Below are 23898 nucleotides of genomic sequence, written 5' to 3'. Positions count from 1 at the left end.
CAACTCTTCACATGAGGTGGCCAAAGTACTGGAGTTTCAGCTTTAGCATCATTCCTCCCAAGAAATCCCAGGGCTGATCTCCTTCAGAATAGACTAGTTGGATCTCCTTGCAGTCCAAGGGACTCTCAAGAGTCTTCTCCAACACCACAGTTCAAAAGCATCAATTCTTTGGTGCTCAGCCTTCTTCACAGTCCCACTTTTACATCCATACATGACTACTGGAAAAACTTACGTAGCTCTAAATTCTAAAATTCTAAAAAAAACTGAATAGATTATTGTGGATGAAATCAATTTGGTCACTTCCTTTAGAGCTGCCCTTTTATTCCGTGAGAGATTAGTGTGTCTGCTTTGATCCATTTTCCTTCTGTTAAAGCTCACTGCTTTTTATAGAGTGAAAGAGTCAAAGATAATTTAAAGATTGAAGCAATCTCTGAGATCAGTTAGTCCAATCTTTCTTTCTTCCGATCAGCAATTTAGTGACAGTGGATAAGGAGTTCTCACTGGATTAGTACAAGGCCTTGGGTTAGAATCCTAGTTTTCCAACTCCCAGTTCAGTGACATCACACATCAGTAGCATTGTTGTTGCTGTCCAAATGATCAGGAGCACATCAGCATTAAGCTCTCCACTATCATAAAGCAATACAAACTTCAGGCTGACTAGAATTGTGGATTTGGATTATTCTTTTTAACTAATACAATTTATTTTTAATTGAAGCATATAGTTAATTTCAATATTATATATTTCAGGTGTACAACATAGTGATTCAGTATTTTTACAAATTATGTTCCATTGAATGTTATTAAAAGATCATTGCCATAACTGCCTGTGCTTTACAATATAGTCTTATTGCTTATCTATTTTATACAGAGTAGTTAGTATCACTTAATATCATATCCTGGAGAAGGCAATGGCACCCACTCCAGTACTCTTGCCTGGCAAATCCCATGGACGGAGGAACCTGGTAGGCTGCAGTCCACGGGGTCGCTAGGAGTCGGACACGACTGAGCGACTTCACTTTCACTTTTCACTTTCATGCACTGGAGAAGGAAATGGCAACCCACTCCAGTGTTCTTGCCTGGAGAATCTCAGGGACAGGGGAGCCTGGTGGGCTGCCATCTCTGGGGTCGCACAGAGTTGGACACGACTGAAACGACTTAGCAGCAACAGCAGCAGCAATATCATATCCCTAACTTGCCACTCCTCTTCCTTCTCCTCTTTGGTAACCAGTAGTTTGTTTTCTATATCTCTGAGTCTGTTTCTGCTTTGTATATATACTCATTTGTATAATTTTTTAGATTTCACATATAAGTGATATTATACAGTATTTTTCTCTTATTTCAGTAAGCATAATATTCCCTAGGAACATTCACTTTGCTTCAATTGGCAGAATTGCATTCTTTTCACGGCTGAGTAATAGTCCACTGTGTTTGCACCACATCTTCTTTATCCATTTGTCTGTTGATGGACACTTGGCTTGCTTCCATACTGAAAGGCTGGTGCTGAACCACAAAAGACACCGGGATTCTTGGCCTCTGGAGGAAAAGAATTCAATCCAGGGCCAGAGACAAGGCTTGATCACTCAGAGCTTTCGTATAATAAAGTTTTATTAAAGTATAAAAGAGGTAGAGAAAGCTTCTGCCATAGACATCAGAAGGGGGCAGAAAGACTGCCCCCTCACTAGTGTTAGCAATGGAGTTATATACTTTTAATTAGTTATTACAGAGAATCAAAAGAATGTCCGGACCCACTCCCATAATTTATATTTTAAGATAACAGGATTAGCCAGAAGGTTTTTTTTTTTCCAGAAACTATCCTCAAGCAGGATACATTATTGTTATATAATCCTAAGGAATGTAGAGGAAAAAAGTTTGTCCTTTCCTCCTCCTTGAGAATTCCAGATCACTCTCTCCTTGGGGACCCCTGGACATGTTATCAACCTGCCTAAGAATTGACTCAATACCTTGACTTGTAAGTAATGCTGCTATGAACATTGAAGTGGAGGTATCTCTTTGAATTAGTGTTTTCATTTTCCTTAGCTATACACCCAGGGGTGGAATTGCTGGATCATATGGTAGTTCTATTTTTAGTTTTTTGAGACAACTCCTTATTGTTTTCTACAGTGGCTGCACCAATTTACATTCCCACCAACAGTGTTCAAGTGTTCTCTTTTCTCCTCATCCTCTCGAACATTTGTTATTTGTGGCCTTTTTGATGACAGCCATTCTGAGGTGTGAAGTGATTTCTGTGGTTTTGATTTGCATTTTTTCTCATGAATAGCAATGTTGAACATTTTTTCATGTGCCTAGTAGTCATCAATATGTCTTTCTTAAAAAAGTCTATTCAGATCTTCTGCCATTTTTAATAGAGTTGCTTGCTTGACATTGAGTTGCATGAGTTGTTTATGTATTTTGGACATTAACCCCATTAAATGTATTATTTGTAAATATTTTCTCTTATTCTAAAGGTTGTCTTTTTGTTGACTTCCTCTGCTGTACGGTTTTTAATTTTAATTAAGCTCCATTTATTTTTGCTTTTATTTCTTTTGCCTGAAGAGACCAATCCAAAAGAAATTATTGCTACAATTTATGTCAAAGAGTGTTCTATGCCTTCTTCTAGGAGTTTCATGGTTTCTGATCTTACATTTAGGTCTTTCATCCATTTGAGGTTTCTTTTGTTTATGGTGTGAGTAAATGTTCTAATTTCATTTTTTACATATAGCACTATGTTTTCCCAGCACCACTTATTGAAAAGACCTTCTTTTCACTTTTGTAAACTCTTGCCTCCTTTGTCATAGATTAACTGACCACATGTGCTTGAGTTTATTTCTGAGCTCTCTATTCTGTTCCATTGCTCTGTCTGTGCTTACACCAGTACCACGCTATTTTGATTAGTGTAGCCTTGTAGTACGGTTTGAAGTCTGGGAGAGTGATACCTCTGGCTTTATTCTTTATTCTCAAGACTGCTTTGGCAATCCATGGTCTTTCATAGTTCTACATGAAGCTTAGGATTGTTACAGGTTTGTGAAAAATGTCAAGGGTATTTTGATAAGTGAAGTCACTCAGTTGTGTCCAACTCTTTGCGACCCCATGGACTATAGCCTACCAGGCTCCTCCGTCCATGGAATTTTCTGGCAAGAGTACAGGAATGGGTTGCCATTTCCTTCTCCAGAGGATCTTCCCAACCCAGGGATCGAACCTACCGTGTGTCCTGCATTGCAGGCAGACACTTTACTGTCTGAGCCACCAGGGAGGCCTGGTATTTTGATATGGATTGAATTAAATCCAGAGATTGCTTTGGGTGGTATGAACATTTTAACAACATTTTCTGCTGGTCCAATAGCTTCATAGTATAGTTTGAGATCAGGAAGTAGAATGCCTCTGGCTTTGTTCTTCTTTCTCAGGATTGCTTTGGCTATTCAGGCTCTTTTTAGTCACTCAGTCATGTCTGACTCTTTTGTGATCGCATGGACTGCAGCACTCTGGGCTTCCTCATCCACCACCAACTCCCAGGGCTTGCTCAAACCCATACTTCATGTAGGCTGTTTTTGCTTGCATACAAATTTTAGCATGGCTTCCCTATTTCTGTAGAAAATGTAATTGGAATTTTGATAGGGACTGCAATGAGACAGCTTCAGATAGTTATGGATATTTTAACAATTTTAATGTTTCTGATCTATGAACACAAGATATCTGTTTGTGTCTTCTTCACTTTCTCCTAACCAAGTCTTTTACTTCTGATTGTACAGATCTTTCACTTCCACCATTAAATTTATTCCTATGTATGTTATTGTCTTTTATGCTATTGTGAATGACATAATTTTCCCTATTTCTTTGTCAGACGCTTCACTGTTAGTGTAAAGAGATGCAACTATTTCTTTTGTTGATTTTATATCCTGCAACTTTACTGAATTCATTGATTAGCTCTGAGAGTATTTTGAGTCTGGGAGTTTCTATATGTAAAATGATATCACTTGCAAATAACACCACCACCTCACAGCAATACACTGTTCTGTATTTTTCTATATATTTGGCCTTTACAAAATGTCCTTTTCCTCCTTATACTGTCATGTTGTTGTTTATGGTGCTTTCATTGCAGATTAAATAACGCCCCCTAGCATTTCCTGTAAAGCAGTTTGAGTGGTAAGGAATGTTCTCAGCTTTGTTTTTGGGGGAATGTTTTAGCTCTTATTTTTTTAAAGACAGTATTGATGAGTATAGGTTCTTGGTTGGTGGGGGTTTTTTTCTTTCATTTCTTGGAATCTATTTTCTCATTCTCTTCTGGAAGGGTTCTGCAATCTTCTGGTAGTACTGAAAGGGCGCCCTTGTCTGTGACAAACAGCTTTCTCTTGCTGCTTTCAAAATTCTTTCATAATTTACTTTTGACAATTTGATTATATTGTGTCTCAGTGTAGATTCCTTTTTATTTTAGGTTCTTTTATAAGTCCAGTATACTTCCATCCACTTCCTTTTCAGATGTAGGAAGTTTTCTGCCACTGTTACTTTGAATAAGCTTTCTAGTCCTTTCCCTTTCTCTTTTCCCTTTCTAGGACTTCTACTCTTAATATATTGGTCATTTCACAATGTTCCATACATCTTTTAGGCTTTCTTTTCTTTTTCCTCTTCTTTCTTCTCATTCTCCTGATTTAATAATTTCCAGTGACATATATTTGAGTTAACTGACCATTTCTTCTGCCTGATCTAGTCTGTTCTGAACCCTCTAATGATGTCCTGTTTGATGCCTTTACATTGTCTATTTTTTTCTTGAAATTTCTGCTTCATTTCTTTATTGTTCTCATGAACCCAGTAATGATATTTATGACTATTGCTTTGAATTATTTTTCACTTAAATCATGTAATTCCTGTTATTTCATTTTCCTTGACTCTGCATTGCTTTCTGACTTTAGACAAACAGTCACACTCATTGTCTTCATTGACTAGTCTTATGCAGGAGAAACTTACCAATCAGTTCACTCAAAGATTGTGAAGGTCTCTAAAATTTGCTGGCTAGTCCAGCCTACTTCTTCTGTTCTGTTCATTGCCCATTATCAAGAGTATGCTGAGTCCTGTCAGTGTTCTAACACAGAAGCTAGTTCCTCATGAAACTGCTCCCAAAATTGTGAATGGAAGGCTAGATGTGAATGCCAACTCCCTTGCTCCTCAGAGAGAATCTGGGAGCTGGGGATGGGGGTGGGGGTTCATGCTCAATTATATGGCACTTTGCAGAGGTACATAAGAAAGACCCTGATGCTGGGAAAGATTGAGGGCAAGAGGAGAAGGGGATGATAGAGGATGAGATGGTTGGATGACATCACCGACTCAATGGACATGAGTTTGGGTAAACTCTGGGAGTTGGTGATGGACAGGGAGGCCTGGCATGCTGTGGTTCATGGGGTTGCAAAGAGTTGGACACCACTAAGCAACTGAACTGAACTGAAGAGGTGATAGTTATGATGAGAGTGTATTTCTGCTGTTCTTTCTGGCTTTGGTGTAACTAGATTCACATCTACTAAGGTAGAGAAATCTTTCAACTAGGTTCTGGATTTTTTTACAAAGAGAATTGATCCATGTGCTGCTCTGAATCAATGTGGCCATTGAGGGAAGGAAAGTTCCAAGTTTCCTATTACGGCAGGTTACTAATGATATACCCTCTTGGGTGAGTTTCAGCAGATTGCATACTTAAAGAATTGACCATTTTCAATTAATTTATCAAGTCTGTGGACATAATACTTCCTTTATTATGCTTTCAATATCCATGACATCAAAGAGATGGCCCTTCTTTAAATAACAACTTGTGATATTTGTGTCCTTTCTCTTTTTGGAAGGAGACTGGTTAAGGTACTTTCTTGTACACAATCTCAATGATTTCTGTTTTGATTGTCAATTGTGGTTCACTATGTCTTATTTTAAACTGAATTCTCACTATCGTTGATCTTAATATTCCCTACATATGAAGCTGCTCTTGAAAACAATATCTCTCACTTTTAAAACCAAACCTCAAATAACTGTAGACAACATGCATCCAAGGGAGATTTTCTGGTCTCATTCCTTCTGTCCTTCTCTGTGCATATCATTATAAGGAGCAGCATGACATCTTTGCCTTTTTTTCCTTTCTTACTTGCAATATGCACAAAAGAAGGAAAACCTGAGGAGTGGCTCATCAAATTCTTTATTAGAAATATACACTGGAGAAATAGGTCTCATTGGCATACACTAATCATCTTGCTCTACTTTGCACTGACTACATGATACTATGTACATAGTACTAGTTAATATTAGAGACACATTAGGATATGTGATGACCAATACAGATGTTACAGGATATGAAGAATAGCAGGTATGTTTCTGTGGTGAAACTGTGCAGCAAATGAGAAGAGATCAGAGAATGTATTCTTGGGAAATATTAACAGGACACTGGTGAATGATGCCCCGGAGGAGAGGAAGTTGAAGACAACATCACTGAGGAAGCTGGATGATCTAACCTTCTTCACACAGGAATGAAGCAAAGCTGATAAGGAGGTGGCATAGTAGCTATCCCAGTAACAGCTGGTGTGGCGTCAATGTCCTTTGGGTCAACCACAGATTTCAAGGTAAATTTTTGCAAAATTGTGGTCAGGAATAAAAACAGCTCCATGCAGGCCAGCCCTTCTCCCACACAAATCCGTTTTCCTGAAAATAAGAAACATAGAGAGTACATATTCCTTGAACACCCTGTTTCTGGCTGTCAGAAAGAGACCATGCAATAACTTTTTGATGAATGTTCGAATGGATGGATAGAAGGGTGATCGCTAGAGAGATAGGTGGACAAAGGGTAGATATGCATGCTATCCATCTAACACCTAATCTTACAGGTATCCTTCTTTCAGCAGATATTTACTGAGTATCAGCACTATATCACATACCTCATTAAGTATATTGTAACTCCAATTTGACATTTTCAAGTTTCCATCAACTTTTTCTAGAAATATTCATACATTGGTTGTATTTTTGTTCCTAGTGTGATGGTCCAATATCTTTTTTTTCATTCTTCAAAGCCTCTCTTCTCTGCTGTAAGTATACTGAATCTACGTTAACCTTGTAAGATTTAAAGTTTTATAACACAGAGTTTCTTTATTCTAAGATGCACTTCTCTAATATTTTCAGAATGTAGTTTAAACTTTATTTCTGAATTTGAAAGAACTGGGTCACTGCTCCAAAGCTCCAGTAATCTAGCCCAATGATGAGGATGTATCATGGGAAGGGAAGGTGTAGGGGCACTGGGATTGCTGTACCTCAACATGGACAAAAAGCATTTTGACCAGGCCCAGAGTGGGTACTATGGAAGTTCCAAAGGATGCCCAAAGGCACCTGAAGTGAAGTGAAGTAAAGTTGCTCATTCGTGTCCGACTCTTGGTGACCCCATGGACTATAGCCCACCAGGGTCCTCAATCCACGGAATTTTCTAGGCAAGAGTACTGGAGTGGGTTGCCATTTTCTTCTCCAGGGGATCTTCCTGACCCAGGGATCAAAGCCGGGTCTCCCAAATTGCAGGTAGACACTTTATCCTCTGAGCCACCAAAGAATCCCTAAAGTAATGAAGAAAATGAATTTGTGTTACCTGCTGAGAAAGCCATGAAATAGTTGCTCTTCCTGAAGTTGCCATTCCCATCCAGGAAGTGGCCAGGGTCAAATACCTCTGGGTTGGGGAATTCTTTGCCATCATGCAGCACAGAGGTCAGTGATATTAATGTATCTGTGCCCTGGAAAGAACAGATGAAGATAAACTAACCTATGAAGAAGTCACAGAGCTAGAAGAACTGCTGAAAATCATTTAGTCCAATCTTAGAATCAATAGATAACTAATCTTGGGTTGAAAGAAGGGCAGTGGCATTTTCAATCAGACAGAACAAGTAATAAACCAGGATAAGTTTAAGACTAATGGCAGCGATGCTGCTAAAGTGGACTTCAAAGGCATCTGAAATACTCAGTACATGGGTCTGAGAACTTATGAATCCAATCTGCTTATTACATTTGGACACTGGTGTCTGACCCCACTAGCTTATTTTTTTTATCATTTCAATTTTCACTCATTTCACATGTGGATTATGTCTCTACTATGTTTGAAATGTCTCAAATTATCTATTTGTATGGCTTTTGTAAATAGGCATTTGATCTAATATAAAATAACCTATTCAATGATAATAAAGTAAATACAATAACAATTATTATTGTTTACCATTGCCAAGCAGATTGTTTGTCTTTATTTAAAAATACAATGTCAGACTTTATTACAGATTAATCCCAGATTTGAAACACAGGAATGATGGTAAAATTAGAATAATCATGTCACAGCAATTCAACATAGGATCATTACTTTAAGCAAGTTTTATCTATTAATGCTATAACTATTGGTTAAACTGTGAAGCATGATTTAAAACCGTACAGTACCATGCAATTTTTTATTAAATGTGCAAAAAAGGACCTGTGTCATGGAGTAATCTGGCAGATACTACTTCATCATGTGAACAACACTGCATAACCAATAATGGGATAACTCACATATGTGCCTGCACCTCCCCAATGAATTTCGGTGGGAAACACAAAGCACCCATATACTTAAAGTTGTAATTGGAATCTATGTCCAGAAAACAATCACATAAAACCAGCCTGAGGAATATCTTATGTGATTACTAAACTGAACTCTACAAAGTTAAAGGTACTAAAAGAAAACAAATAGTACAAAGAGAACTGATAACAGGAGAGAAATGGAGAACAGGGAAAATATAACCAAACTATAGGTTTGTTTCTGAGCTGGACATTGATTTACCAAAAAAAAAAAGTATAAAGTTTATTCCGTGAAAACTGGGAAATTTTCAATATAGGCTGTCCATTAGATAATACTATTCTATCAATGATAACTCTTAACTATAATTGCTATTATTCCTCTGTATACAAACATCACTGTTTTGAACTATACATACTGAAGTAGGGAAGTGTGAATGAGTAGATGGGTAAACTGATAAATGAATATTTGTGGAAAATTTTTACACATTAAGGTATGGGGAAGTCATTTTAGCTTACACATGATTTAACTTGAATTTTATGTTAAATAAAACTGTCTGTGGCCTATTAAACATACACACTAATTAATTATTAAAGAAAATGTGAATCGAACAGAAATAAAGAATGTCCATCTTAAAAATAAAGATTAAATGCCTCCTTTCTGGGATGCCAATGTTGAAACTCTTGCAACAAGAAGACTCCTCTCTTAGGTGCCAAGGCCATACCAACTCGCTGTGCGTATGTTGATAATGTTTTTTTGAAACCTTATAAGAATGTATCTCTGGCTTCCTGATGTTCTTTGTTCTGACAAGGTATACAACTGTGTGGATAAACCATACCTAACCAGAGCAGTTCCTCAGAGTTATCTGAGAGGTTGTCTTCTGGGCTATAGTCCTCAGTTTGGCTCAAATAAAACTCTTTTCTGTTCCTCTTACAGATTGTTTATTGATTATTTCTCAACACTGCAAAAGCAAGTAAATATACAAATTCACATATAACATACATATGAACATGTTTTTAATGTTTTATGTTTAAAAAATAATTAATGCAAACTTGGGGAAATCTTCTATCCCCTAATGTTATCATATGAAATGTCTACAACCCTTTATTATTATCTTGTATATATTTATATAAGAAATACATAAAATTTTTCTTTAAGATACCAACAAAAGATACAAAATCCAGTATTTTCAACAAATGTTGCTCAAATAATTACATATTTCATAGAGAAACAAGGGAGCATAAACATTACTCAGCATCTTAAGTAAAAATTACCTGCATGGATCATTGTCTAAATGTAAGCACTAAATTTTGAAGTTTTAGAAATAGATAAGGGTAAATCTTTCAGTCTCTGTGCTGGAAAATGTTCTTTATATAAACTAAAAAGAAAAAAATTTGGACAAATCAATCTCACAGCATTGCAAAACATTCTTTTAGACAGTCTTACATACTAACAAACATCAACCCATATACAAATATAGCCTTTGTACAGACAATGACTAAGCATTTTAAATGGAAAGTAATCAAGGAAGAATAATATTTTGTGACACATGGGAATTCTATGCAATCTAAGTTTCTGCTTCCATAAAGACTTGTAATATAGCCCTTTTTGTTTGTTTAATATGTCCTTGACTGCTTCCAAGCTATAATAGCAGAAGTGTACGAAAGCATACAAAAAGCATCAGACACTTCAAGGCTTCAAATTCTGAAATACTTACACTCTGGAATAATACAGAAAAAGTTTACCAACTCCTGTCTTAGACCATTCTCTCCAGTTAGTTCAGTAGCTCCAGCCTTGGATAAAACTAATCACTCATCTAATTCATAAAAACATGTAACAGAATCAGCCTCCCAATATTCTCATTGGAAAGGACCCTGATGATGGAAAAGACTGAAGGCAAAAGAGAATGGGTGGCAGAGGATGAGATGGTTAGATAGCAACACCAACTTAATGGACACGAATTCAAGAAAATTGGAAGAGAGTGGAAGACACAGGAGCTTGGCATGCTATAGTCCATGGGATTGCAGAGTCAGGAATGTCTTAGCAATTGAACAACAAAGCCCAATATTTATGTTTCTACACTGGAAGGGTCATGCAGAAGGGAATGGTCATCCCCAGTATATACTTGGGAATAGCTGTATGACAATATAATGGTTATTTCCAAATATAGTGGATGTGTGAGATGGGCCATTCCATTTTGATTTCTAGTACATTGTTTCTCATATACTTAGAAATAAGAGGAGAAACCAGTTTGATTAATGACTACCTTAGAGTCCAATGTTACAAAAGAAAAGTCTTCTCTCAGCACGTCCTTTGGTTAAAAAAAAAAGTGGACTTGAAGTACTAACTCTTGTATCAAATTTGTGATTACTGAGACAAATCCCATAATCTCTTCATAATATCATCAATTCTGTCTTCTCCAAAGATTGGTATTAGTACTTGTACCTTACACCAATCTCATTACACTATCAGCTGACTTTTCAACAGAAATTCTTCAGGCTAGAAGAAAGTGGCATGATATACTCAAATTTTTTTAATGTAATGAAAAGAAAGAACCCACATCCAAAAATACTCTACCAGATTTATAAAGACTCAAAAATTTCACAGATAAGCAAAGGCTATACAATTTCAGCACCACCAAACCAACTTTACAAGAAATAGTAGAGATTTTTCTAAGGAAAAGGGAAAGGCCACAACTAGAAACAGGAAAATTACAATGGAAAAAGCTCACTGCCAAAGGCAAACATACAGTAAAGTTATTTTTTAAAGTGCTGCATTTACAGAGAAGTCATAATTGAGAACTGCAATAAGATATACGTAAATGATTAAAACCCCTAGTTAGTTAGTTAATTCAGTCACTCAGTCATGTCCGACTCTTTGCAACCCCATGAATCGCAGCACGCCAGGCCTCCCTGTCCATCACCAGCTCCCGGAGTTCACTCAGACACGTCCATCGAGTCAGTGATGCCACCCAGCCATCCCATCCTCTGTCGTCCCCTTCTCCTCCTGCCCCCAATCCCTCCCAGCATCAGAGTCCTTTCCAATGAGTCAACTCTTCACATGAGGTGGCCAAAGTACTGGAGTTTCAGCTTTAGCATCATTCCTTCCAAAGAAATCCCAGGGCTGATCTCCTTCAGAATGGACTGGTTGGATCTCCTTGCAGTCCAAGGGACTCTCAAGAGTCTTCTCCAACACCACAGCTCAAAAACATCAATTCTTCGGTGCTCAGCCTTCTTCACAGTCCAACTCTCACATCCATACATGACCACAAGAAAAACCATAGCCTTGACTAGATGGACCTTAGTCGGCAAAGTAATATCTCTGTTTTTAAATATGCTATCTAGGTTGGTCATGACTTTTCTTCCAAGGAGTAAGCGTCTTTTAATTTCATGGCTGCAGTCACCATCTGCAGTGATTTTGGAGCCCCAAAAAATAAACCCCTAGATGTCATTACTATTTGCCAGAATGATAGGCCTGGGCCCTGAAGTGACTCTCAGACATGTCTTTGAGGCTGTATATATAAAAACTGTCCAATTAAGTGATAACAAATATCACTGTTTCATGACCCATAAGGATCATTCCCATCATGTCCACTTGCTATAGAAAAGATATTGTTCTCTAACTCTTTTAGGAAATGACTCAAAATTATCCTTTGTGGTTTCTGAACTGAACACAAACCTCAGGATAGAGCATTATTAAAGCACATTTATACCCACACTGTGTGTACCATCATGGGACAATCCTATGACACACATGACAATCACAGACACACATAAGCCCCCCGGCTGTCTGTGCTTCACACCCTCCCCGCCCCTTCATCTGAAGACTGACAACCACCACCCATAGGAAAGATGTGGCTGCCCCGAAATGTTGCCAAGGACATCACCGGAGAGAGAGAGAAGACTGCTAAGGTCAGAGTTACAGAGCACAGAATCACCCACCGTTGGGTCTTCTCAACTCCTCCACCAGGCAGTGGGCTTCCTTTTGAACATGGTCCTCAGGGCTCCTCTTCCCCATCCCAAAATTCTGCAGGGTTGTGAGGGTGAGGCGCTGGGTCTCCTTCTATCTCCTTCCAGTGCTGAAAACGATTCCTACCAGGAGGGGAAGCAGAAACTAGGAGGGAAGTTCTAGGGAAGGAGGAGTGAGCCGACACTTGGGAGGCTCACAGATGGACCACCCCTACCCATTACCAATGCTGACCATGTGCAAATACACACCTACCATCAACCTTAGTAGTTCTTTAAGCACTCGGAAACTGCCTCTTCCAGAAAATTCCTTTCCCACATCAATCAGAGCCTCTTTCACTGCTTCATATCCATGTAAGACCACCATGGGCTTCATGCCAAAGTACACAGTGAACACAGGGCTGTAGACCTGTGAGAGCTGGGAATGGAAATGCATGTAATAGCGAAGAACTCAATATTTGATAATACATTGTGCCCGATGTAGAATGTATTATTATCCGACTATTATGTTTTTATTCTGCCATATAGCCTAAAATATTTCTGAATTTAATAGATACGTATGATAGAGATTGTTATACTTCCCACTGATGGATGGAGATGCTGGGCCACAGCTCAAGTAACTGGTACACAGATTATGATTAATCCTCATATCAGCACTTTCAACAGGTTTATTTGCCCCGCTTATAAACAAGGAAACTGAGGTCAGGGAATTTTATTTCATGTCCAGTGTCCCAGGGCTACTATATACACAGGATTCAAATCTGAAACTCTTCTTATTCACATTCTGATCCTTGATGAGAAACATAGCAATAATTAAGGCCCACCTTTGGACCAAAACCCAACTGACTGCTTCAGAATCAGCTAATGACAGCAGTCATTAGAATTCTGATTCTGTAGCCCTGTGATGAATACTAGAAATCTGTAATTTTAAAAAATAAATTCAGATAATTTCCAGCCCAGTTTGAGATCCACTGGTATTACTAACACAGAGAGACTGCATCATAGAGGCAGTGCCTGGCCATATAGCATCTCATGGAAGAACACAGCTTTCATCTTGCAGCATTCACAGGGTATAGATGGCATCTGGCTGCAAAATCCTGACTGCTGACTTCTTTCCTTCAGTCACTCATGCTCGTCCTGATCCCAAGTCAACTCCTTATATCAGGCACAATGGCCTTTTTCAGAAAAGTTCTGTTTTCCTGATCATCTGAACAAAACACCTGGCTTATATAGAATATGACTTCTGGAAGAAAATCTCAAATCACAAAACATTTCACTTTTTATCTCCAGCCCCAAAGCACAGCAAATGCCTGTGTAACAAAGAAGGGAGCAACATTCTCAACTTTTAATACTTTATTACTTTGATTCTACCATACAAAGAGCTAAACACACACAAAACATATTATTGTTTTCCTCTACTTACAATAATGACATAGCTGAAAGGCAAGAAAAGTATCAAATTCACAGGAAGTAATTTGCTTCACACTGACCTATTTTGACAGTGTGCCTCTAGTGAAATGTAGGATTTCCCAGCAAGAATATTGGAATGGGTTGTTGTTTCTTTCTCCAGGGGATCTTCCCAACCCAGGATCAAACCTGGATCTCCTACTTGGCAGGCAGATTCTTTATCACGGAGCCACCAGGGAGCCCCCATTAGTTGTATAATCAGGCTTAATTTACTGTGTGCAAGACACTGGAGAAGCAGAAACCTACTTACACTGTTTAAGGATTTGCTGATGTTTTTAACATCTAATTGTAGGATGTTTCCAAGAATCAGGAGAGGAGTGAGGCCCGGCAGGAGCTTCCCTTTCCCAGAGCTCTGTCTCCAGAGTGAGAGGAGAAGCAGGCAGGAGAGGCAGAGCACCAGGACCACAGCCAGATCCACTGGCGCCTTCTCTTCTCACTCAGATGACTGTGAGCCTGAAACCTAAAGCTTTTATAACAGTCCCTGCTAATTCAACCTGTGCCTGTCTGATATAAGCAGACCATGCACTTATATTCACTTTGCTCTCTATTCTGAGCAGACTGCTCCAATGATAGAAATAAACTGTGCTTTAGCTTTGTTTTCTCTCTGTCCAATGATCAGTCTGGAAATTGCAGTTAGGCTGGTTTACCTGTGCTGGGATTGGGTCTAGTGGGTGGGAGAAGTCCCACTGTGCAGCTGGGATTGAGAACTATGGGAAGAAATAATTTTATGCTAAAAAGGGCTCATAACTCTGAATTCAAATCAGTGACCAGTTGGGAATATTTGACTCTGAGGACAACCAATATGCCTTTTTGGCTTTTGAATGCTTATCTTGTAATACTATACCCAACACTAGGATACTCTGTCCTTGAAAATGAAAGATTTTAAAATATTTCAATGTACTATACTCATATTACTTTTGCCTATGTATAAAATACTTAATGGTGATATATTTAAGATCATTTAAAAATCAAAACACAGTAACTATGGTTCAGGCTCAAGGAGGAAACAGACAGAGCTGCACTCCATCTTAGGCCTGTTCATGCTGATAATGCTCTGCCACCTCTCCAATGGACTCTGAACTCTGTGCTTAGTGCCTATGGAAACTGCAATAGAAGGATAAGGCCCCCTCTGGACAGGGGAATTTTGAAGATCACATCCAGGTTACTCATCGCCTAAGAGAAAACATACTCTAATCACCCCTGCCTCCGGACAGGTCATAAATTCTTCCCCTATCTATCATGATGTAACTGCAGGCTTATTGATTATTAACTGTTTGAACACCTAACACATGAATGATGGGGTTATTGTGATTGTATTTTCCCTTCCTTTGTTTTATGTAAATTTCAAGGAAATTGGGGTGGTGGGTTCAGGTGCGTACACATGGGTATAAAAGATTTTCACAAATGCTGGTCGGGGTCCTTGGCTAAGAGGAGACTCTGCCTTGGGCCCGCTGGTGTAATCAACTGCACTCCACTATCTGCATTGTCCTTCTGAGTGAGTTTGTTTCCCGGAACACGTGGCTATAACAAGGCCTCCAAAATGAAGCCGCACAGTCATCACGGGTGTGTTCGGACATGTTCTTGCATTACTGAGAACTTGAATTCCCAACTGTGGCAAACCAAGGACTCCATCAACCATTTCAAAACAATATCTGCTAGCAGGTGCTTGCTGCAATTTTGTATTTTCAAAGTTTTCCACCCCCTTCACAACAATATAACTGTTTTGAACCCATCCAATTCTTGCTTACAAGCATTCTTGCATCTTGTCATCTACAGTTCTAATTCCTATCAAAACATTTATCTATCCCTGTGGTTTTTTGCCTTTATAAATTTCCCCATTTTGTAGTCTGAAGCAACACAATTTAAGTGCTTCTTGGATCTCTGTCTCCTAGCAACAGTCCTAACAAACCCCAGACAAATACCTCTTGATTTCAACCAGATCTACATTCTTGGAATTCTTGGTTAACACTAACCTAATTCAAACATCTTGAATGACCAAAGATATAAGTATATAATTAAATGTATATGACTTTTACCTTGAAATCCCATGTCTAGCCAACCAAAATAAACATTGGAAGGTAGAGATTGTAATTTTGTATCTTTCAAATGAGAGAAAGGAAGATTCTGGGTGAACAGAAATGTCCAATGTCATATAGCTCATAATTAATAAGACTAGGATTCAAACTGAGATCTTCTGATGCCCACTGTGATGCTCTCTCATATATACCACAGCTGCCTCAAGAATAATTTCAGAAAAACAAAACAAAACCCCTAAAATATTACTCTGAATATGCACCCAACTAATGGTTCACAAAGTAACAGGCTTCACAAAAAATAGATGTCCCTGGACTCCAAGGAGAAAAAGGTCACAGATTCTCAAGGAAATAAACCAAAATTAGGGATTCTCCCCCTCTCCATCACCAAACAGGTAAAACTTGCTCAAGTAACTGAGGGAAGAGCCAATCTCAAGAATTTAGCTGGAAGGCTTGAGAAATTATGGCTTAAACCTCCCAGTTGCCATGAGACACAACCTTTCTGTTGCCTTTTGAAGTCTGTCTTTCAGTTCAGTTCAGTTCAGTCGCTCAGTTGTGTCCGACTCTTTGTGACCCCATGAATCACAGCACGCCAGGCCTCCCTATCCATCACCATCTCCCGGAGTTCCCTCAGACTCACGTCCATCGAGTCCGTGATGCCATCCAGCCATCTCATCCTGGATCGTCCCCTTCTCCTCCTGCCCCCAACCCCTCCCAGCATCAGAGTCCTTTCCAATGAGTCAACTCTTCACATGAGGTGTCCAAAGTACTGGAGCTTCAGCTTTAGCATCCTTCCTTCCAAAGAAATCCCAGGACTGATCTTCAGAATGGACTAGTTGGATCTCCTTGCAGTCCAAGGGACCCTCAAGAGTCTTCTCCAACACCACAGTTCAAAAGCATCAATTCTTCGGCACTCAGCCTTCTTCACAGTCCAACTCTCACGTCCATACATGACCACAAGAAAAACCATAGCCTTGACTAGGCGGACCTTAGTCAGCAAAGGAATATCTCTGCTTTTGAATATACTATCTAGGTTGGTCATAACTTTTCTTCCAAGGAGTAAGCGTCTTTTAATTTCATGGCTGCAATCACCATCTGCAGTGATTTTGGAGCCAAGAAAAATAAAGTCTGACACTTTTTCCACTGTTTCCCATCTATTTGCCATGAAGTGATGGGACCGGATGCTATGATCTTCGTTTTCTGAATGTTGAGCTTTAAGCCAACTTTTTCACTCTCCTCTTTCACTTTCATCAAGAGGCTTTTTAGCTCCTCTTCACTTTCTTCCATAAGGGTGGTGTCATCTGCATATCTGAGGTTATTAATATTTCTCCCAGCAATCTTGATTCCAGCTTGTGCTTCTTCCAGTCCAGCGTTTCTCATGATGTACTCTGCATAGAAGTTAAATAAGCAGGGTGACAATATACAGCCTTGACATACTCCTTTTCCTATTTGGAACCAGTTTGTTGTTCCATGTCCAGTTCTAACTGTTGCTTCCTGACCTGCATACAGATTTCTCAAGAGGCAGGTTAGGTGGTCTGGTATTTCCATCTCTTTCAGAATATTCCACAGTTGATTGTGATCCACACAGTCAAAGGCTTTGGCATAGTCAATAAAGCAGAAATAAATGTTTTTCTGGAACTCTCTTGCTTTTTCCACGATCCAGCGGATGTTGGCAATTTGATCTCTGGTTCCTCCACCTTTTCTAAAACCAGCTTGAACATCAGGGAGTTCACAGTTCACGTATTGCTGAAGCCTGGCTTGGAGAATTTTGAGCATTATTTTACTAGCATGTGAGATGAGTGCAATTGTGTGGCAATTTGAGCATTCTTTGGCATTGCCTTTCTTTGGAACTGGGATGAAAACTGACCTTTCCCAGTCCTGTGGCCACTGCTGAGTTTTCCAAACTTGCTGGCATATTGAGTGCAGCACTTTCACAGCATCATCTTTCAGGATTTGAAATAGCTCAACTGGAATTCCATCACCTCCACTAGCTTTGTTCGTAGTGATGCTTTCTAAGGCCCACTTGACTTCACATTCCAAGATGTCTGGCTCTAGATTAGTGATCACACCATCATGATTATCTGGGTCGTGAAGATCTTTTTTGTACAGTTCTTCCATGTATTCTTGCCACCTCTTCTTAATATCTTCTGCTTCTGTCAGATATAATGGAATGAAGTATGCACAGTGTTAATCAAAATTTGAGAAAAGACCTGACTGAAATTAAACATGTTTCTGAGGGGTTTCTTAGAACTGCAGCCTGAGAGACATAGATTCAAGAAGCAGTTGAATGGTGCTTCCATCAGACCTCAAAATGAGGGAGGCTTATGAGGGCAAAACCTATAAAACTCCATAAGTTGTCTGTTAAGAAGTATAATTGGACCTGGCAAGTAAGGGTTCCCATTAAGCATGGATCAACTGGGGTCCAAAATGGTTGCAGAGTTGAAAGTGGAGACCTTGAGACTGAGTGCAACTGGCAGGTGTTGCTCTGAATAGGGCTGATCCTCTCCCTGGGTCTCTGAATAGGGCTGATCCTCTCCCTGGGTCTGATACAGGTAAAAGAAACTTCAAGTTCTAAATGGTGCAGAGACAGTTCTTTGGCCAGATTCTCAATGGCCCCCTGACTCCCATTTTTGTACACCTGAAATGTGATTGCTGTTGTTCAGTTGCTCAGTCATGTCCAACTCTTTGTGACCCCATGGACTGCAGCACGCCAGGGCTCCCTGTCCCTCACCATCTCCCAGAGTTTTCCCAAGTCCATGTCCATTGCTAGCATAATAGGAAAGCAATTGATTATTGCCTGTTCTCTACCAAATACTGAAACCATGCTAAAATTGCTTCTTAGATGTTTTTTAATTCTTCGAGATTTTCTACTTACATAATCACATTATTGTCAAACAAAAATAGCTTTATTTCTTCCTTCCTAATCTGTATAACTATTATTTCTTTTTCTTTTCTTATTGCATGAAAAGATGAAAAGTTCTAGGGACCAGCTGTATAACAGTATGATTATAGTTAGCAATACTCAGTACTGTAGTATTCACTTAATAACTTGTTAAGATGGCAGAACTCAGGTGTTTTTTACTATAAATTTTTGAAAGGTGTTGGGAAGAAATGGTAGGACATAGATTAAAGAAACATGTAGCTTGTAGCTTCTATGCCAGGCTCCTTTAGACATCCCAGGGCTCTAAGTCTTAAAACAACATTTATTTTAGCTAGACTGGCAGAGGTAACTTGGAAAAGCCACGGATATTTCTTTATCTATATGTGAGTCACAGGTAAAATCTGATCTGGTGTCTTTTGTTTCACTTAATACAGAATAAAGAATTTTCAAATAGTGGAATTCGTAATATAAGCTTAAAATTAGACTCAATGTGACAAACACACTACAGGTTATTACATCTGGTGTGGGAAGTAAATAATTACCACATATTTGTTACCAAAATTCAATAAAGATGGGGCAATGTTTGCAAGCTGAAAAGAGAATCAAATTGGATTTAGAGAAGACAGGTAAGCAGGTACTGGTAATGTTGAAATCTAGTTAAATAAAACATTTTATAATGGTATTTTTGGAGAATTATGACATAGCAAATATTTATTCAAAACATATAAATCAATGCAGTGAGTACTGAAAACAGGAAATGAGAGGGTAACTTCCCTCATAGCTCAGTTGGTAAAGAATCCATTTGCAATGCAGGAGACCCCAGTTCAATTCCTGGGTTGGGAAGATCCTCTGGAGAAGGGACAGGCTACCCACTCCAGTATTCTTGGGCTTCCCTTGTGGCTCAGTTGGTAAAGAATCCACCTGTAATGTGGGAGACCTGGGTTCAATCCCTAGGTTGAGAAGATCCCCTGGAGAAGGGAAAGGCTACCCACTTCAGTATTCTGGGCTGGAGAATGCCATGGACTGCATAGTCCATGGGATAGCCAAGAGCTGGACACGACTGAGTGACTTTCACTTTCACAACAAGTAGGAAGACCAGAGGACCCCAAGCGGCAGGAAGAAATAAACTACAAATGGCGAACGTTTTTTCCCTCTCTACACAACATCCAGAAAACTAAGATCATGGCATCCGGTCCCATCACTTCATGGCAAATAGATGTGGAAACAGTGACAGACTGTTGGTGGGGGGGGAGGGGGCATGGGCTTCAAAATCACTGCAGATGGTGATTGCAGCCATGAAATTAAAAGATGCTTTTTCCTTGGAAGAAAACTTATGACCAACCTAGACAGCATATTAAAAAGCAGAGACATTGCTTTGCCAACAAAAGTCCACCTAGTCAAAGTTATGGTTTTTCCAATAGTCATATATAGATGTGAGAGTTGGACTATAAAGAAAGCTGAGCACCGAAGAATTGATGCTTTTGAACTGTGGTGTTGGAGAAGACTCTTGAGAGTCCCTTGGACTGCAAGCAGATCCAACCAGTCCATCCTAAAGGAAATCAGTCCTGAATGTTCATTGAAAGGACTGATGCTGAAGCTGAAACTCCAATACTTTGGCTGCCTGATGCGAAGAACTGAGTCATTTGAAAAGATCCTGATGCTGGGAAAGATTGAAGGCAGGAATAGAAGGGGACAGTGGAAGATGAGATGGTTGGATGACATCACCAACCCAATGGACGTGAGTCTGAGTAAACTCCGGGAGTTGGACAGGGAGGCCTGGCGTGCTGCGGTTCATGGGGTTGCAGAGTCGGACACGACAGAGCGACTGAACTGACTGACTGACTGACACAAAATTAAGAGGCTTCTTCTGATTCTGTGTTGGCACACCTGGTTCTGCCTTAAGCTAACTGATGCTTTTTTCTTATGGAAATGATTTTCTTAAGCTATGTTAGAGAAACTATGTTTTGGAATCTGCCTTTCTTCAAAATGGTTCTGCCTAAGACTAATTTTTTTCTTTTCTCAAACCTTGGGGTGATAATGGCTTAACAAGCTAGTATTCCTGTCAATTGTTTTATGGCTGAGGGATGACACACATCATGCCATCCTATGTCAAAAATGCATACTGTGGAAGAGGGGCCTGGTGAAACTCCCTCAGCCTTGAGGTGTCTCTCTTATCTGATTAATAGCTTTCTAACAGTCATAAAGTCAGTTCAGTTCAGTTCAGTTGCTCAATCATGTCCATCCCTTTGTCACCCCATGGACTGCAGCACTCAAGGCCTCCCTGTCCAGCACCAACTCCTGCAGTTTACTAAAACTCATGTCCATTGAGTCAGTGATGCCATCCAACCATCTCATCCTCTGTCATCTCCTTCTCCTCCCGCATAAAACACCTTTCTAAAAACTTGCAAGGGGGCACTCTTTCTGTCCCTTTCTGATGTCTATGTCAGAAGATTTCCCTATCTCTATTATACTTTCCCTATCTCTAAAACTCTGCTCTTCAAAAGCTCCAAGTAGTCAAGCCTTGTCTGACCCCGGGTCAAAGTTCTCCTCTGGAGGTCATGAATCCTGGCCTAACACACAGTTTGCAGTAGCAACCTTTCAATAAGAAATGCTGATATTTTCTAGCAAGTGTGGCTAGAACAATTCTATCAGTCAGAAGTGTAGCTTTGGGCCCTGCACATACTCTCAGCCATTTCTGTGAGGCTGAACATATAAATATATGACATGACATTTGTTCATGCTCCACAAGAGTATGTGAAGGTCATTCCAACCCTGTCAAGTTAACAAGTATTCCCTGTTGAAAGGCTCTGAAATAGACAACCCATATTTATGCAATGAAAAATATTGTTCTCTGAGTTTTCCAGGAAATGATTTAAAACTATTCTTTGTGATTTCTGATGGTGAAAACAAAGTTCAGGAGAAAGTATAAGTAAATTACCTTTAAACCCACACTGTGTGCACAACCATGGGTGTACATACGACAATCAGCATGGCTACACAAAAGCTCCCTTGGCTTCCTCTTCTTCACACCCCTCCCTTCCAAAGAAGGGCTGCAATCATGATCCATAGGAAAGATGTGGCCATTCCTGAAATGTTTCCAAGGGTGTCACTGGAGAAGAGAGCAGTGTGTTAAGGTCATAGTTACAGAATACAGCATCACCCACCATTGGTTTTTCTCAACTCCTCCACAAGGCAGCACGCTTCCTCTTGAACACGGTTCTCAATGTTCCTCTTCCCCATCCCAAAATTCTACAGGATCATGAGGGAGAAGTACTGGGTCTCTTTCCAGTTCTTCTCATTGCTGAAAATGATTCCTACACCAGGAGAAGAAACAGAAACTAGCAGGGAAAGAGGAGTGACCTGACAGTGGGCAGCCTTTCTGGTGGATCAAACTCTGATGGAATGCTCCTCAAATTCCTCTTTTCCATCCTCCCAACCCCTATTGCCTGGAGCTTCCCTGATAGCTCAGTTGGTAAAGAATCCACTTGCAATGCGGGAGACCAGGGTTCAATCCCTGCGTTGGGAAGATCCACTGGAGAAGTGATAGGTTACCCACTCCAGTATTCTTGGGCTTCCCTTGTGGCTCAGCTGGTAAAGTATCCACCTGCAATGCAGAAGACCTGGGTTCGATCCCTGGGTTGGGAAGACCCCCTGGAGAAGGGAAAGGCTACCCACTCCGATATTCTGGCCTGAAGAATTCCATGAACTCTGCAGTCCATGGGGTCACAAAGAGTTGGACACGACCGAGCAACTTTCAGTTTCACCTCTATTCCCAATGCAGAGCACGCGCACATGCACACCTACCATGTCCTTTTCTAGTTTTGTCATTCACTGGGGAAATGTATCTTCCAGAAAACTCCTCTCCCAGATCAATCAGTGCTTCCTGCAGGGCTTCGTATCCATGCAAGACCACCGTGGGCTTCATGCTAAAATACACAGTGAACACAGGGCCACAGATTTTTGAGAGCTGGGAATGGAGATGCTTGTAATAGCAAAAGTCTATATGTGATTTTATATTGTGCCTGATGCAAAATGTATTATCATCCTACAATTATGCTTTGATTCTGCTACATACAGCATAAAATGTTCCTGAATTTAATACATAAATATGATGGTGATTGCTACAGCTTCCACTAATGAATGAACTGCAATGCCAGGCAAAGACCCAAGTAACTGGTACAGAGATTGCAATTAATCCTCATATCAGCACCTTCAGCAAATTTATTTGCCCCACTTATAAATAAGGAAACTGAGGTCAAGGAATAGCAATTAACTTCCAATCCCAATGGCGACTAGACAGAGGATTCATATTTGAAACTCTTCTTGTTCAACTTTTGATTCTTGAGCAATATATCAATCATCAAAGCCCACCGTTAAACCAATAACCGGCTGACTGTTTCAGAGTTACATATAGAATTCTTTCCATGAGAATTCTGATTCCCTAGTCCACAGGGTTGCAAAGAGTTAGACATGCCTGAACTGACCTAGCATGCATGGTCATGATTATATTGGTCATGAATACTATGATTATATTTTGAAGTATGGTTGATTTATAATACTGTGTTGTAAAACTACAACAACTAGTCTCAAGAGTACTGCAAATTGATTCAATTATATATATATGACATATATTATTTTTTCAAATTCTGTTTCGTTATAGGCCATTACAAAATACTGAATATACTACAATTCTGTATTTTAAAAAATAAGTTCAAATAATTCTAATGCCCAGCCTAGTTTGAGATCCACTGGTGTCACTAACACAGAAAGAAAGGAAGCATCATGGAGGCAGTGCCAGGAACGCTGCATCCCACAGAAGAGCAACATTTTGCACCCTGCACCATCCACAAGGTACAGATGGCAGCTTCCTCCAGAATCCCAGTGAATGCTGCTGCTGCCAGCTGGACTCTAACTAATGACTTCTTTCACTGATGCATGCAGAGCTATTTCCTTAATGCCAAGCACAATGTGATTCTTCAGAAAAGTTCTATTTTCACGGCTGTCTGAACAAAA

At 39.7% G+C, this 23898-nt stretch overlaps 1 pseudogene; it reads right to left on the bottom strand.

Moving 5' to 3' along the window:
• Positions 1 to 6484: 6484 nt before the first annotated feature.
• Positions 6485 to 22810, bottom strand: LOC128068069 (cytochrome P450 2C9-like; annotated as a pseudogene).
• Positions 22811 to 23898: the final 1088 nt, after the last annotated feature.

The sequence above is a fragment of the Budorcas taxicolor genome, chromosome 23 (assembly GCF_023091745.1).
Source record: "Budorcas taxicolor isolate Tak-1 chromosome 23, Takin1.1, whole genome shotgun sequence".
Classification (NCBI taxonomy): Eukaryota; Metazoa; Chordata; class Mammalia; order Artiodactyla; family Bovidae; genus Budorcas; species Budorcas taxicolor.
The sequence above is the reverse complement of the archived record's forward strand: the minus strand, read 5'-3'. Positions and strand labels throughout refer to the sequence as shown.